This window comes from Canis lupus, chromosome 33 (genome assembly GCF_003254725.2).
Source record: "Canis lupus dingo isolate Sandy chromosome 33, ASM325472v2, whole genome shotgun sequence".
NCBI lineage: Eukaryota > Metazoa > Chordata > Mammalia > Carnivora > Canidae > Canis > Canis lupus.
Window position 1 is genome coordinate 23,865,172 of NC_064275.1, and position 13,625 is coordinate 23,878,796.

At 38.2% G+C, this 13,625-nt stretch overlaps 1 pseudogene; it reads left to right on the plus strand.

The window, feature by feature from the left end:
• LOC112677602 (60S ribosomal protein L32-like) overlaps positions 1–13,625 on the plus strand; it is a 36,793-nt pseudogene that overhangs the window by 4,983 nt on the left and 18,185 nt on the right.

Sequence of the window (13,625 nt, forward strand, 5' to 3'; positions counted from 1 at the left end):
TGGGAAAACACATTTGCTTGCAGCCAATTGAAAAAACTGCTGTATATGTTTTAAAACCTAACTATGGTCTGTTTATTTGCATTTTTAAAATATTTTCAAGGTCAAAGGGTATGGGCCTTTTTAGAATTAAAAATAAATCTCTTACAGAGCCAAGTCAGCTGGAACTCTAAGTAAGTAAACTATTCTTTGGAGGCTAAGCTTTTAATCTGGCATGAAAGGAGTTAAAGTGAAGGACTTCTAAGTGCCAAAGTAGCCATCCAGTGAAAAATATTACCAGGAGTCACCCAAAGAGGACATACACATGGTTTACCTTTATATCTAACTTTCTTCCCACATAAATGAAACTACACAAAGATGCAAAGCATTTTTCTTGATCTCAGTTGATGTACACATGGTAGGGACTCAGTGTTGGCAAAATGAGCAATATGATTGTATTTGAAAAGTGAGACTTAATTATAATTATTAAAATTACAATTTTATCGAATATTTGCATATGGACAAGGATTCAGAGGAAATGTCTAAAAATAAAAAGTTTGATTCATTTATTGGTTTTCTGAATTTTTGTGACATTTTAAATGTTTTCATTATTGTTGCTATAATATAGAGTATCATTTTTTTAAATTAAATACCATTCAGATATATCAGAGAAGCACAGTGGGACAAAGCTCTGTCTACAACTGGGATTCAAACATGTTTTGACATATCTAGCAAATTGGTGAGTTTAGGCAGCCAAGAGGTTATTTGCATAAGGGTTTTAGGAGAAAGATTGTCAAGAAGCGTGAGTACCACTGACAAGGAAGTTTCGCTAGGCTACTTTTACTCCATTTGCACTGCTACAGTGCACTAGGCCAGTGTCCCAATTGGTCAATGCCCATGTCATCCTATATCTTGGATGTCACTCTTGGATTAAGGGGATAATGTCTTACCTATCAAGAAGATTCGTTCTCGGGGATCCCTGGGTGGCTCAGCGATTTAGCGCCTGCCTTTGGCCCAGGGCATCCCATGTCAGGCTCCCTGCATGGAGCCTGCTTCTCCCTCTGCCTGTCTCTACTTTTCTCTCTCTCTCTCTCTCTCTCTCTGTCTCTCATGAATAAATAAATAAAATATTTTAAAAAAACAAATGAGATTCATTCTCTAGTGAAGCTTCATGGACTCTTCTTAGAAATCACCATAAGCAGAAATAGGAGTGCATTGAAATCTTTATTATGTCACAAAATATAATCAATAGGTGAATGATTAGTTCTTGTTTCCACTTCTGCAGGAAATGTGACATAATTCTGCAGTCTTGGAGTCTCCAGAAAACACAGAAGCATTTTAATTTGTTGAGGGCCACAATGGAGATCATGAAAATGTCCAGTAGAAAGTGGTGGTGACCTGGTTTTATGGGGCTGGCTCGACAATTAGTACTAGAAGTTCTCAGAGACAACAGAAACTTCAGCAACAGACATCCATGTGGCCACAGATAAGTCTTATTCTTGAACCCATGTAAAACACTGTCTTGGGGCTCTTAGAAATTATGAGCAGAGGTTTCTGTAAGGAACTTGAGGTCCTGCGTCAGCAGGCAACAGCAGGGGCCAAGGAAATACGGATTATAAAACCATTAGTAATAAGTTAATAATTATGGGTTTTAGTTCATAAAGAATATGAGATGTGAGAAGTGAATCTGCTATTCCTTCACTCAGTGGTCCTCATTCCTACATGCTTATTGTATGAACATTTCAGGGAACTGAGAGTACTGATATTTCTTTAAAATATAGGGCATATTATTTGTATAACTTGATCCATAAATGGAAATTAAATACAATTCTTCATCTGGTGTTCAAGCAAAGAAACAGTGAGATGTTCCAATCCTGGGAGAAAAATAGCTGGACTGAATTTATTGATATTTAAGGTCTTTTAAAGGGTAACTTTGGATATATGTGATTTGCACCTAAAATACTGTTCTTAGAATCTAAACCTTGTCAAAGAGGCAACTCCAGGGTTTCACTTTTCATACAGTGCTTAATAGGTTATAAAGAACATTATAGTCTTCCTCCGTGCTGCCTGCGGAGGTGGCAGCCATCTATTGCTGGGCATCATGGCTGCCCTCAGATCCCTGGTGAAGCCCAAGATCATTAAAAAGAGAACCAAGAAGTTCATCAGGTACCAGTCAGACCGATATGTCAAAATTAAACGCAACTGGCGGAAACCCAGAGGCATTGACCATAGGTTACGCAGAAGATTCAAGGGCCAGATTCTTGATGCCCAACATTGGTTATGGGAGCAACAAGAAAACAAAGCACATGCTGCCCAGTGGTTTCCAGAAGTTCCTAGTCCACAACATCAAGGAGCTTGAAGTGCAGCTGATGTGCAACAAATCTTACTGTGCAGAGATTGCTCACAATGTATCCTCCAAGAACTGCAAAGCCATTGTGGAAAGAGCAGCCCAGCTGGCCATCAGAGTCACCAATCCCAATGCCAGGCTGCATAACAAAGAAAATGAATAGACAACTTATGTGCATGTCATATTTGTGTTAATAAAACCATAAAACTACAAAAAAATTAAGAACATTATAGAATACTATAATGAGTATGTAACAAAAGCCTATAAAGTAGATAACTAATTCTACTCCCACTTTACAGAGTGAAAAATGGAGGCAAAGAGAAATATAATTAGTTTTTCTGGCCCAACTTTACCACATTGATCAATGATTGTTCATTGAGCATAGATATATGACATCCATTATGCTCTCAGAATAACATTTTTTTAAAAAAAAGATATGAATATATGCTCTGAACAGGCAAGAGAAGTCTCTCATGAAATGAGGGTAGTTTATAAGGTGACATCCGTACTTTAAAAAAAAAATCATGGTTCTCTTTCTCATCAGCCTATTTTATTTTTTTTAAGATTTTATTTATTTACTCATGAGAGATACAGAGAGAGGCAGAGACATAGGCAGAGGGAGAAGCAGTGGGATTCGATCTGAGGATTCGATCTGAGGATCCCAGGATCACAAACTGAGTCAAAGGCAGAAGCTCAAACACTGAGCCACCCAGGCACCCCTGCTCATCAGCCTATTTCTTTATGTGTTGTAGTGACTGGTTTAATAATTGCATAAAAATCAATAGATGCCTTGGAAACCAATACACTCAGAGTATAGAACAATTTTAGGGCATCTGATATATGAAACGGAGATTTTTAAAAGGAAAGATGTACATACAGAGTCCACCAGATTTGAAATATGGTTACAACTAGAATTTAATTAGTGAACAAACACTGGGCATCTATTATGTGCAAAGTATTGTTCTTAAACTGAATCGAAAAACAATATAAGACATGATCACTACCCTTTATAATTTTTAATCTGTCTAGAAAGGGATAAGATAATAGACTCGGTATATTGAAGGTCCTCAACAGATATTTGTTTAATGAATGATTGCATGGATGACTATGAGATTACTATTGGTCCAAGGTAGCATATGATACATACCAAGAAAATGAGGGAATGTGCATGTGAGTATATTAAAAAAAAAACCTGCAAAATGATATATCTTTAAGAAGTTATTAGAGTCCTCTATATGTAGAGTCATGAAGGTGAGGTCAGGTTGCAAAGCAATTTTGAATAGATAAAAAAATAATTAAGCAAAGGAAATCAGGGATTAAAGGTAGATAAGAGTATACTAAGAAGATAAGGGCATACTGTTATCTTAGAGGCAAAACTGTCCTGACTCTCATAGTATCTTGAAGGAGCAACTTGAGCATGATGATCACTCAGGAAGCTAAAAGCTGGCACAGGACAAGTATTCCTCTATCTAAGTTAAGATTCACGTTACTTGCTAATACAATGGAAAATTGAGTACTAGTTTGTAATTTCCCTGATGAAGAAAGTACAGATTGAGATAATTCACACTGAGATTTTGTACATTTGCAGAGACAGTGGTAATCAATAGGATTATGGCAAAGATACACTAAAATTTATCTCCAAAGTGAATGGGTCAAAACTTGCAAATTTTTGATTGAAATCTCATCAAGCAATATAATAGATTTTTTTTTATTCCTCTGGAAAGTGGCCCAGAACCCAGTGTATTTGGGGACAAAACTTCAGTGCTCTTGCCAGGTGGACATTTAGAAGACCAGTCCCTTGCCTTGAACTTTACTGTTGAGGCTATTACCTATTGGCATCCAGATGACAACTCATGAAAGAGACCTCATCGTGCTCCCTAAAGAAACAACTTGTTCCCTGCCAAAATTAGGATTACCTTGCTTTAGGAAGAGGATGCATACTATTCTGGCAGCCAAATGATGAGTTGCCAAAAATATCATTCCATCATGAACGGAAAAGTAGACTCATATAACCCAGAAGAGAGAGGGTATTATAGATGGCCTTCCGGACAATTGATGAGGGACCTTGCTGAAGGCTGTGCCAAAGGCAACAGTAATAACTAGACATTACACTAACTTAATGACCTGGCAAATTAGAAACCACATTGATAAAGATAAGTCCGTGAGTGAGGTTTTTAAGCCCTACGTGTTAAGGCCTAAGGATAGGCATAGCAAAGATGAGTACCTGTGACACCATTTATTCCATTTCTATACCCATGGCCAACATGGATAATAGATAACTCTGTCTCAGGGTCCTTCTCAACTAACACAGCACTTTAAGTAGGCCCACTTATCAATGGGAATTGTCAGGTCATTTAAAACCTATTTCCTTGCTGATGGATTGCTCCAATGTGACAGATGCCTACTCCATCTTCAGATGAGAAGATAATGGTCCTGAAAAGCACTTGGCTGTGGAAGGAGCTCTCATCTCCCAAGAAGTTGGGGAGCATAACTGAGTCAATATACACTCAAGGAGGATGTCTAGGAAGTCAGGGATCCCGTCTACCATTCAGCTGACCCCAGGAGGTGGACTTCCATGCATCACTGCTCATGGCCTACTGCCCAAGAGTACCTCTGAGTAGCCAGCAGGTGAGTGAACCTTTCCATAATGAAATTCTAATACAGCCAGGTTGCCTAAAAGAGTCTGGTTAGTTGCTACTTGGGCCTTGGCTTAGGACTGTTTTTGATGTTAGAAAATACTTGGGTTTTGTGGGGATGAAATGAGATAGCACCTGTGAAAACTGTTTGGAAATTTTAAAGGCCTTGAACTCATGCAGGGGTATAGGTGAGGATGATTACTGCAGATAAGCCCTGCATTTTTCCTCAGGCTTACAATTTTTTACTTAATTGGCTCTTTTCAATAACACCAGAAAGGAATCTTTTCCTTTGTGGGAGGCAAAAATAATGAGATATTTATCTTGACTTAGCTATCATTATGTATGTGTGACATCCCTAAATCCACTCCAGTGCACCCTCACAGTAGTCAGAATTATCTTTTTTTCTTTTTTCTTTTTTTTTCATCAGAATGATCTAACTTTCATCACTTCACCTAGCTTCTCAGGAACCAAAATCGATTCCCCTGCCTGTTGTAGAAAATTCAAGATCTTAAGTCATGCATTCAAAGTCCTCTTTCAACTACCCATCCCTGCCACTCACCCACCAGTTGCCACCACCTTTCCAATCTCACCTCTTCATGCTTCACATTGTAGAAGCAGGTACCATTGGAGCTGGCAGTCATCAAAAAGATGATGCTCATCTAATCCTCGAATTTCTTGGTTGGGAAAACTTCAGTCCAGAGAGGTGAGGTGATATTTCCAAGGCCACACATAGCTCTCCCACTATGGCCAAGATAACATGTTTTCCATTCCCCACACAACTTGTTCCTTTGGTCCTAAGCACCAGGACAGGATGAGTAGAACTGGTACCCAGGAAACAGTGTGGTATGGGATAAATGATGCATGAAGCAATAATGAGAATTTAAAACTTAGTTCTCTTGCGACATACTGTGTTTGCAGCAAATGACCTTTATGTCGAATTTGCCACCCTCCTAATAGGGAATTCATTAAAGTTGGGAATTAATCTGTAAATTTTTGTTTTGCTGACTTTGGAAGGGAAATTTGTGACAATTCTCTTCTACCTAAATAGAATAAATGATTCAGGGCTAGAAATGATTAATATAATGTTTAGGCATGTAAGGATTTCCCTGGGGAATGGCCCTTGGGTTATTATTGTTTGCCAAGATTTTCATCTGAATTGAAGCTAACAAGGTCATTCCAAGGGTAACTGTACTGGGGAACCTTAGTACAATGACCCTGTTACAACTTGCCCAACTAGAAGCTAGGAAACCACACCTTCTTTAGAAGGTTTATATGGTAGAAAATGGGAGGTAGTTAGTGATTTAAAACCTTACTGATTATCACAAATGGCAGGAAGAAGAAAAAAGTGAAGGAAAAGCCTTGATTATAAGAATATTGTTAAAGAAAATGAAAGGAAGTTTTGTAAAAGTTCAAATACATAATGCAATTCAAAATGAGACTGATCAGCTTTCTACATCTGCTTCGATTAGTAGATAAGAATACTTAAAATTTGTGTAGTAAGTCTCTGAATATAAATTACTCCTTATAAACTGTTTGAGGGTATTTTTTATAAGTTTTCTTTAGTATTTAAATAATCACCATGAACTTATAAATATCATTTTTATATATACACACACTATAGTACTTTTTCAGATTATTAAAAATTTCAACAAATGGAACCTGAATTAATGAAGTTTTTTTTAGAGATTTTATTTACTTATTCATGAGAGACACACAGAGAGAGGCAGAGACATAGGCAGAGAGAGAAGCAGGCTCTCCACAGGAAGCCCAATGTGGGACTCGATCCCAGGTCCCCAGGATCATGCCCCAAGCTGAAGGCAGATGCTCAACCACTGAGCCACCCAGATGTCCCCAATGTAGTTTTAATATTCCTACAAGCAAGTATATTAGTCTAAATATCCATGTTAAGCTTTAGTACCTTTCAGACCTTAGCACTTAAAAACATATCCCTATTGCACTAGGACTTGCCTATAACAAATTCAAAGGAGCAAGCTTTGTCCTCTACTCCATAAAATTGGAAATAGTTGTTTGTTTTAATACAAATATTCACTTTACACCCCCAGCTTCCTAAATCCTTAAGTAATTGACTCTTCAGGAAGATGTTTCATTTCATCCATGGTTTCCCTTTTTCCTGGCTCATGGCAGAGTGCACCAAAAGCCCCCCCAAACCCAGAGTTCATTAACATCATTAATTCAGGCTCCATTTATTTGAAATTGTTAATAATCTGAATGAGTACTATAGTCTCCATGTGTAAAAATGATGAGAGATTTTCTATTTTTTTAATTCCATGGTGATGATTTAAATACTAAAGAAAACATAAAAAACAGCCTCCAGCAGGGTGTGCTTGATCTATATTTAGGAAAGACTTTAGAGGTCATGTCATCCAATCTGAGTGGGGAAAAGCAACTGCAGTTTGCATAAGCAAAAACTCCATGAATGTTAAACTGAACTTGTTGACTGTTGAAATAATAACGAACTAAATAAGTCTATACAAATCTAATAATGCATTTTTAATATAAAGATCAATGTTAGGCATTCAATCTATTTGCTGTATAATTCTTTTAAGCCCAAGACTCAGGAAAAGGAAGAGAGGAAGCCTCCCCTTCCTCTCAGGTGGCCCTCAGTTTCTTCTGTTTTCTCTAACTCTGCAGTGAATATACCACTCTTACTTGAGATCAAAGTAACTCTGCCTCCTTTCAGTTCTTTGTTAACATTTACACGAATTCTCAAAGAGCAAGGGGGTGAGAGAACTATCCCTTCCTGCTTTTGCTTCTTCCTCTAAAAAGATTAAAAATCCTTTTGCTTGTCTTGACCTTTTGGGTGTGACATGATACATTCTTGTGTTTGTCTTGCTGCACATGCTAGATGTAGAACCATGTAGTGTTCTTTCACTTCTCCTAGGCTAAATGCACATCAGACTGGCCTCAGATCCTCTCTCTTTATCATGTCTCCAGCCTTTCACAGATGGAGCCCCACATAAGCTTCACCTGCAGGCCCTAGCCTGTCTGAGCCCCTGAGTCAGTTCTCCCTAGGGCTAGAGGAGTATCCGCAGTCTCAGCCCCATCAGTCTGAAATTACGTGTGCTGCCTATAGAGTGCCAGCAATGGAGAACTGTGGCCTGCGAGGCTGTGGAGTAACGGCATCTCCAATCTGTGTTGGCCTCAGCCGTGTAACCAGGAGGCAGCAGTGCGCAGTGGAAAGAGCAATAGCTAAGGAGCTACACAGCCCCGGAAGGTTGTTAGTCTCCCCATTCTGATGTCAGCTGTATTACCTTGGACAAGTCACTGAACTTTTCCAGACTCCTGCTTCTTTACCTGCAATGCAAAGGAAGGTTGTCTCTACTGCCTGTCACCTACAGGAGTTCTTGCTGGTAGCCATATTCAGTCTTGCTATTACACTATTTTCCAATTCCGTACAAATAGAGACTTCTTTCTTATTATACCTCAAATTAATTTTGCCTGTTAGGATGGTGGAAACTTTACCAAATATAAAATCAATCATCTGCCTTCTTTTGTAATTTCTATTTTTTCATACCCTTAAACAATACATTTAAACCAAAATTCTATTAGAGGGAAAGAATGTCTAATCATAATCATAATAATTGCTAATTTATAGTAAGGGTTAACTCTACGATAGGTACTGACCTTGGTGCTTGACATGGATTGTTGTACTTAATTCTTGCAGCACTCTTATGAAGAAAGGGTTTTCAGTTAAAACCAATAGGTTATTCTTTTTCCTACTTTAAGCAGTGGTCATGTCTAATTCACTCCTGATAATGAGTGCATTTATTGCCTGGTGCCATATTCATTTACTTGTTGAATATCTTTTGGGTGCAAAGGAAGATTAGGAGATTTGCATCTTGAAGCATTATAAAAGATGAAAGGTATGGTCCCTGCCCTCAAGAAAACCAAAAGCTAGTAGGGAAGCAGATTGAGAAATAGTGAACTTCAAAATAAGTAAAATAAAGTAAATGCTTTAACAGTGCTACCAGCTAAATGTCACTGGGCCCAGAAAGGGAACAAGATATTTCAATGCTTTCCAGAAAGCTTGCTTTCAAGGTTTATCTCTAAGTGAAGCTTTGATGAATAAGGAGGATTTTGAGAGGCAGAGAAGTGAGAGAAAGACATTGCAGGCATAAGAATCACATGGGTAAATACTCACACTGAGTCACTATTGACTCACAAACCTCAGTGCAGGGCTTGTTCCTGGAATAGCAAGGAGTTTGGGGTTTTTAGACCTTAAGGTATTTGCAAGGAAGTCCTAATTTGGTAGATGATAGTAGAAAGGCAGAATCATAAAATCTTAGGGTTAAAGAGTACCTTAAGGTCATCTAATCCAATAGCCCATCCTATACCTAAATCTCTTCTAAAACCTTCCTGCCACATGGTCATCAAAGCTAGGCTCACATATTCCTAGCAACAGATACCATATTATCTTCTAGGGTAGCTGATCTCATCATTTTCTGAAATTATATTATTTATTTATTCAATTACTGTCTCTATCAGACTAGACCTCAAGTTCCATGAGGGCAGGGACTATTTTGCTTGCCATGTATCCTCTGTGCCTAGCACACAGTAGGCATATGATATTCATTGAAATTAATGCATTTTATCTCAGGGTAACTCCATTTATAAAATTCTTTTTAAAAAAGATTTTATTTATTTATTCATGAGAGACACGGTAAGAGTCAGAGACATAGGCAGATGGAGAAGCAGGCTCCCTGTAGGGAGCCTGATGTGGGATTTGATCCCAGGACCCCAGGATCACAACCTGAGCTGAAGGCAGATGCTCAACCACTGAGCCACTCAGTTGTGCCATTTATAAAATTCCTAAGTGATTTCCACAAAATAGTCTTTTACATACATGAAGACATCTATAAAATCCCTCGTGTATTTTCTCCAAATTACATATCTCCAGTTGGTTAACAATTCCTCATGAGATATAACTTTGAGATCCTTCACTATCCTGATTACTCTCTTAAATTCCTTTTTGTCTCTATTTCTTTTAATGTTCTTCTGCAGTAACAGAAGGCAGCATTCCAACTTCGTAGCATCCTTCAACTAGGCAGGTCTGATCATCTCTCTTGTTCTAGGTCTTTTTTTTTTTTAAAGACTTTATTTATTCATGAGAGACACAGAGAGGCAGAGACACAGGCAGAGGGAGAAGCAGGCTCCATGCAGGGAGCCCGACATGGGACTCGATCCCAGGACCCCAGGATCAATGCCCTGGGCTGAAGGCAGCACTAAACCGCTGAGCCACCCGGGCTGCCCATTTTGTTCTAGGTCTTACACTGTGACCCAAGATGGCATTTTTTTGAGGACTACTTCACATTAGTGCCTCCTGTGTCTCTAACTGTTAGATAACCACCCTCCTTCCCACTCTCTATACCCCCTGCTATGTTCTACTACTTGCTAACATCTCTTCTGTCTCGACTTGTACAGAGTTTGAAAACCAAGCCCATGCCTCACATTTAGGGGGCTATTAAAATGACCCAGGACAAAAGATACAAGGTACTGAACTAGCACAGTGTGGCCAGAAAGGAAGAAACAGAGAAATATACTCAAGGCATGATCAATAGAACTTGCAATTCACTGATTTAATGACTGATAGCTTACTTTCTTAGTGGATGCCTCTCTTCCCAGACTGCTTATGAGTTAGGAGTCAATTCCCAGCTTCTCCCAAGCAAGCATATAACATAGTCTTTTTAGTCTATGTATTTTTCCTAGTTACAATTTAAGCACATACTGGAAAAAGTCAAAGGTAGCAAGATTTCTAGCCTGGATGATTGAGAGAATGGTAGTCCTATTAACAGAGTTAGGAAATCCAGAGATAGAGTTTAAGGTGATGATGAAGCATTTGTTTTGGGACATGTTAAATTTGTAAGCTTGAAAATATCTAGAAGCAGTTAGACAACTTTTTTTAGTACTATGGATTTGGAGCACAAAGCTGAAATATGGACTTGTGAGTCATCAATGGAGATACTCGCAGATTTCCCAGACAATGAGAATGTTGAAGATCATCTGGATTGAAAAAAGACATGACTAAGAACAAAACCTTTACTCTTGGCCTCCTATAATGGTAGGAGGAAGAATCTCCCAGAAAGAGAGAGGTGTGCTCTGCAGGTATGAGGAAAACTTGATGAATTTAATGTTGGGTCAACCAAAGCTGGACATGATTGCAGAAGGAAGATAAAGTCAGTCACATCAAATACAGCAGAAAGCTCCTGGAGAACAAAAATTCTTAAGATGTTACTGAGTTTGTCAGTGAAGAGGTAGTCTGATAACCTTGAGAAGAATAAGTCCAGTGAAGTTGGAGCCCGGCTGCAAGTTGTTAAGAAATAAATTGAGTAAATTGTAACAATGAAGTCAAAGCAGTAAATGTAGACTGCTATTTTGAGAATCTGTGATACAGTACATGTAAAATAAAAGAAACAAATCCTTATGAGATTCATATGATCCACATATTCTAAAATATAATATGAAGTTAATTACCGTTTTACTGTAATTTCCAACTGCCTCAGAATTAGGCACTTTATAGGCCTTATGACTGTACCAGATATTCAGCAGATCTCACAATATTAAAAAATGGAAATAGATGTTTATATAGACTTCATTGAATTTAAATGGGGTTACATGTATTTTCTTGTTTTTCACCCCCACCCCGGATCCCTAAGAGGGATCCCTAAGAGGTGTTCAATTCTTAGATGTCCAATAATTTTCTTTAAGTTCAATTTTCACCTAATGCTGCCCAGACTGGATGGCAGGTCAAGCTCTTTAGACTTTAATGCAACATAGATTCTGTTGGAAATACTACTATGTCTAATGAATTTCTGGGTCCCTTCTATATTGTCTTCTAATGCCACGGGATACGAACCTCCAGGAAGTTCACTCCAGCCCTGGTCTCCACCACACATAGATTCATAGGATGTCAACTCTGGAAGTGGCTTTATAATTCTCCTTGTTCATCTTCCTTTATTTCATAAGTGAATGAACTGAGCTCACAAGTGGGAAAATGACTTTTTCAAGTAAGCACTGGCACAGAGTGACTGCACTGTGGTCTTTAGAATTAGGACTGAATCCTGGATTCATAACTACCTAATTTTATGACATTAGTCTAGGCTTCCTGGACTCCAGTTTTCTCATCTGAAAATGGGGCCAATGACCATTACACTTGCTTCATAAAGTTGCTGTGTGACTGAATAACATGTGAAGCATCTAGTCAGTACCTGGCACATGGTAGAAATGCATAAAATGTTGATTCCCTCCCCTTTGTGCAAGTTTCCATTGAAACAAAACTCAAGGAAATTCAGGTCTTCTAAATTCCAGGCTAGCACCCTTTTCATACATAGGGATCTTCAAATCGGGGTACCTCAGGAGGTATGCGTAGATTTTCCAAGGAATGTACAGGGGCATGGACAGTTTCAAGAGAGCTGATTTCCAGATCCTCAAGTTCTGTATGAACTATTCCCTAAATTTGGTCTGACTATGCATCTGCAGTTGAGAGTTTCATTTTCCTCCTCATATTTCACAATGATTTTTCTACTTTGTAAAAGACAGACATGTCAAACCTAAGTTGCATGTCACCATGAAATGGTGTATCTCCAAAACAACAAAGGGACTTTGGGCAAGTCCTTTGCTCAGGATACCATACACTGCATCTCAATCTTATTTAGAGGTACAGTTCCAATAAATTTTTACTTTTTGGATTTAGTAAGATTATTAAAATTTGTGATAATGTAGTCTGCTCAATTGTGCAATTCCAATAATTGCTCAGTGTAAAAGAAACTTTTCAACACTTAGAACTTTATGGTCACAAGATTTTTTTTTTACTTTTAGTTCACACACATATATATCTTTTTTAAGGAACGATAGGGTGACTGATAAAAGACTTCTGAATATAGAAATATGTTACATTAGATAATAATCTGTGGAGGAAGTGGGATAAAAATACGAGTTCCAGGAGAGAAAAATCATATAAAATATTCAGCAGTCAAAAAAGAGCTTGTTGTAAACTTTTAAATTGGATGAGGTGGGTAGTATTTATTATACACTGCAAATTATGGCTTTTACTTCTATTTTTATGAAAATATTTAAATGTCAACTTAAAAATGGATTAGAAAGAAGATATTTTTTCAAAATTCTTTTAGTGAGTACTACCTAGATGACCCTGGAGAGGTCCATAGCCCCATAGCCATTTCAGAGTTTTACCCTTATTCTAATCTGTGACTGAGGGAGATCTTTCCCTTTTTTTGATTTTTGAAAAGATACACACACACACAAGCAACAAATCCCCAGGGCTCTAGGTCTTCTTCTTTTGACCCCACATTCTCTCCTTTGCCATTTAGGGATGTCTTTTGCTCCCAACCCTGTGAGTTTACACCTTACCCTTGTCAGCCCCAATGCTTCTTCTCTCGCCCAACTCCATACACACACTTGCCCATTTTCTTCTGAAGTTGCTCCAGCCATTAGGAAACTGTCAGATCCTTCTTTCATTTGTTGTTCCAACACGAATTCTGAACTTTCAATAGGCATCAGAATCACCTAGAGGGCTTGTTAAAACACAGATTACTGGGTCCCACTGCTAGAGTTTCAGATCCAGTATTTTCAGAATAAAGCCATAAAATTTGCATTTTTAACATGTTACCAGGTGTTGCTGATGCTGCTGG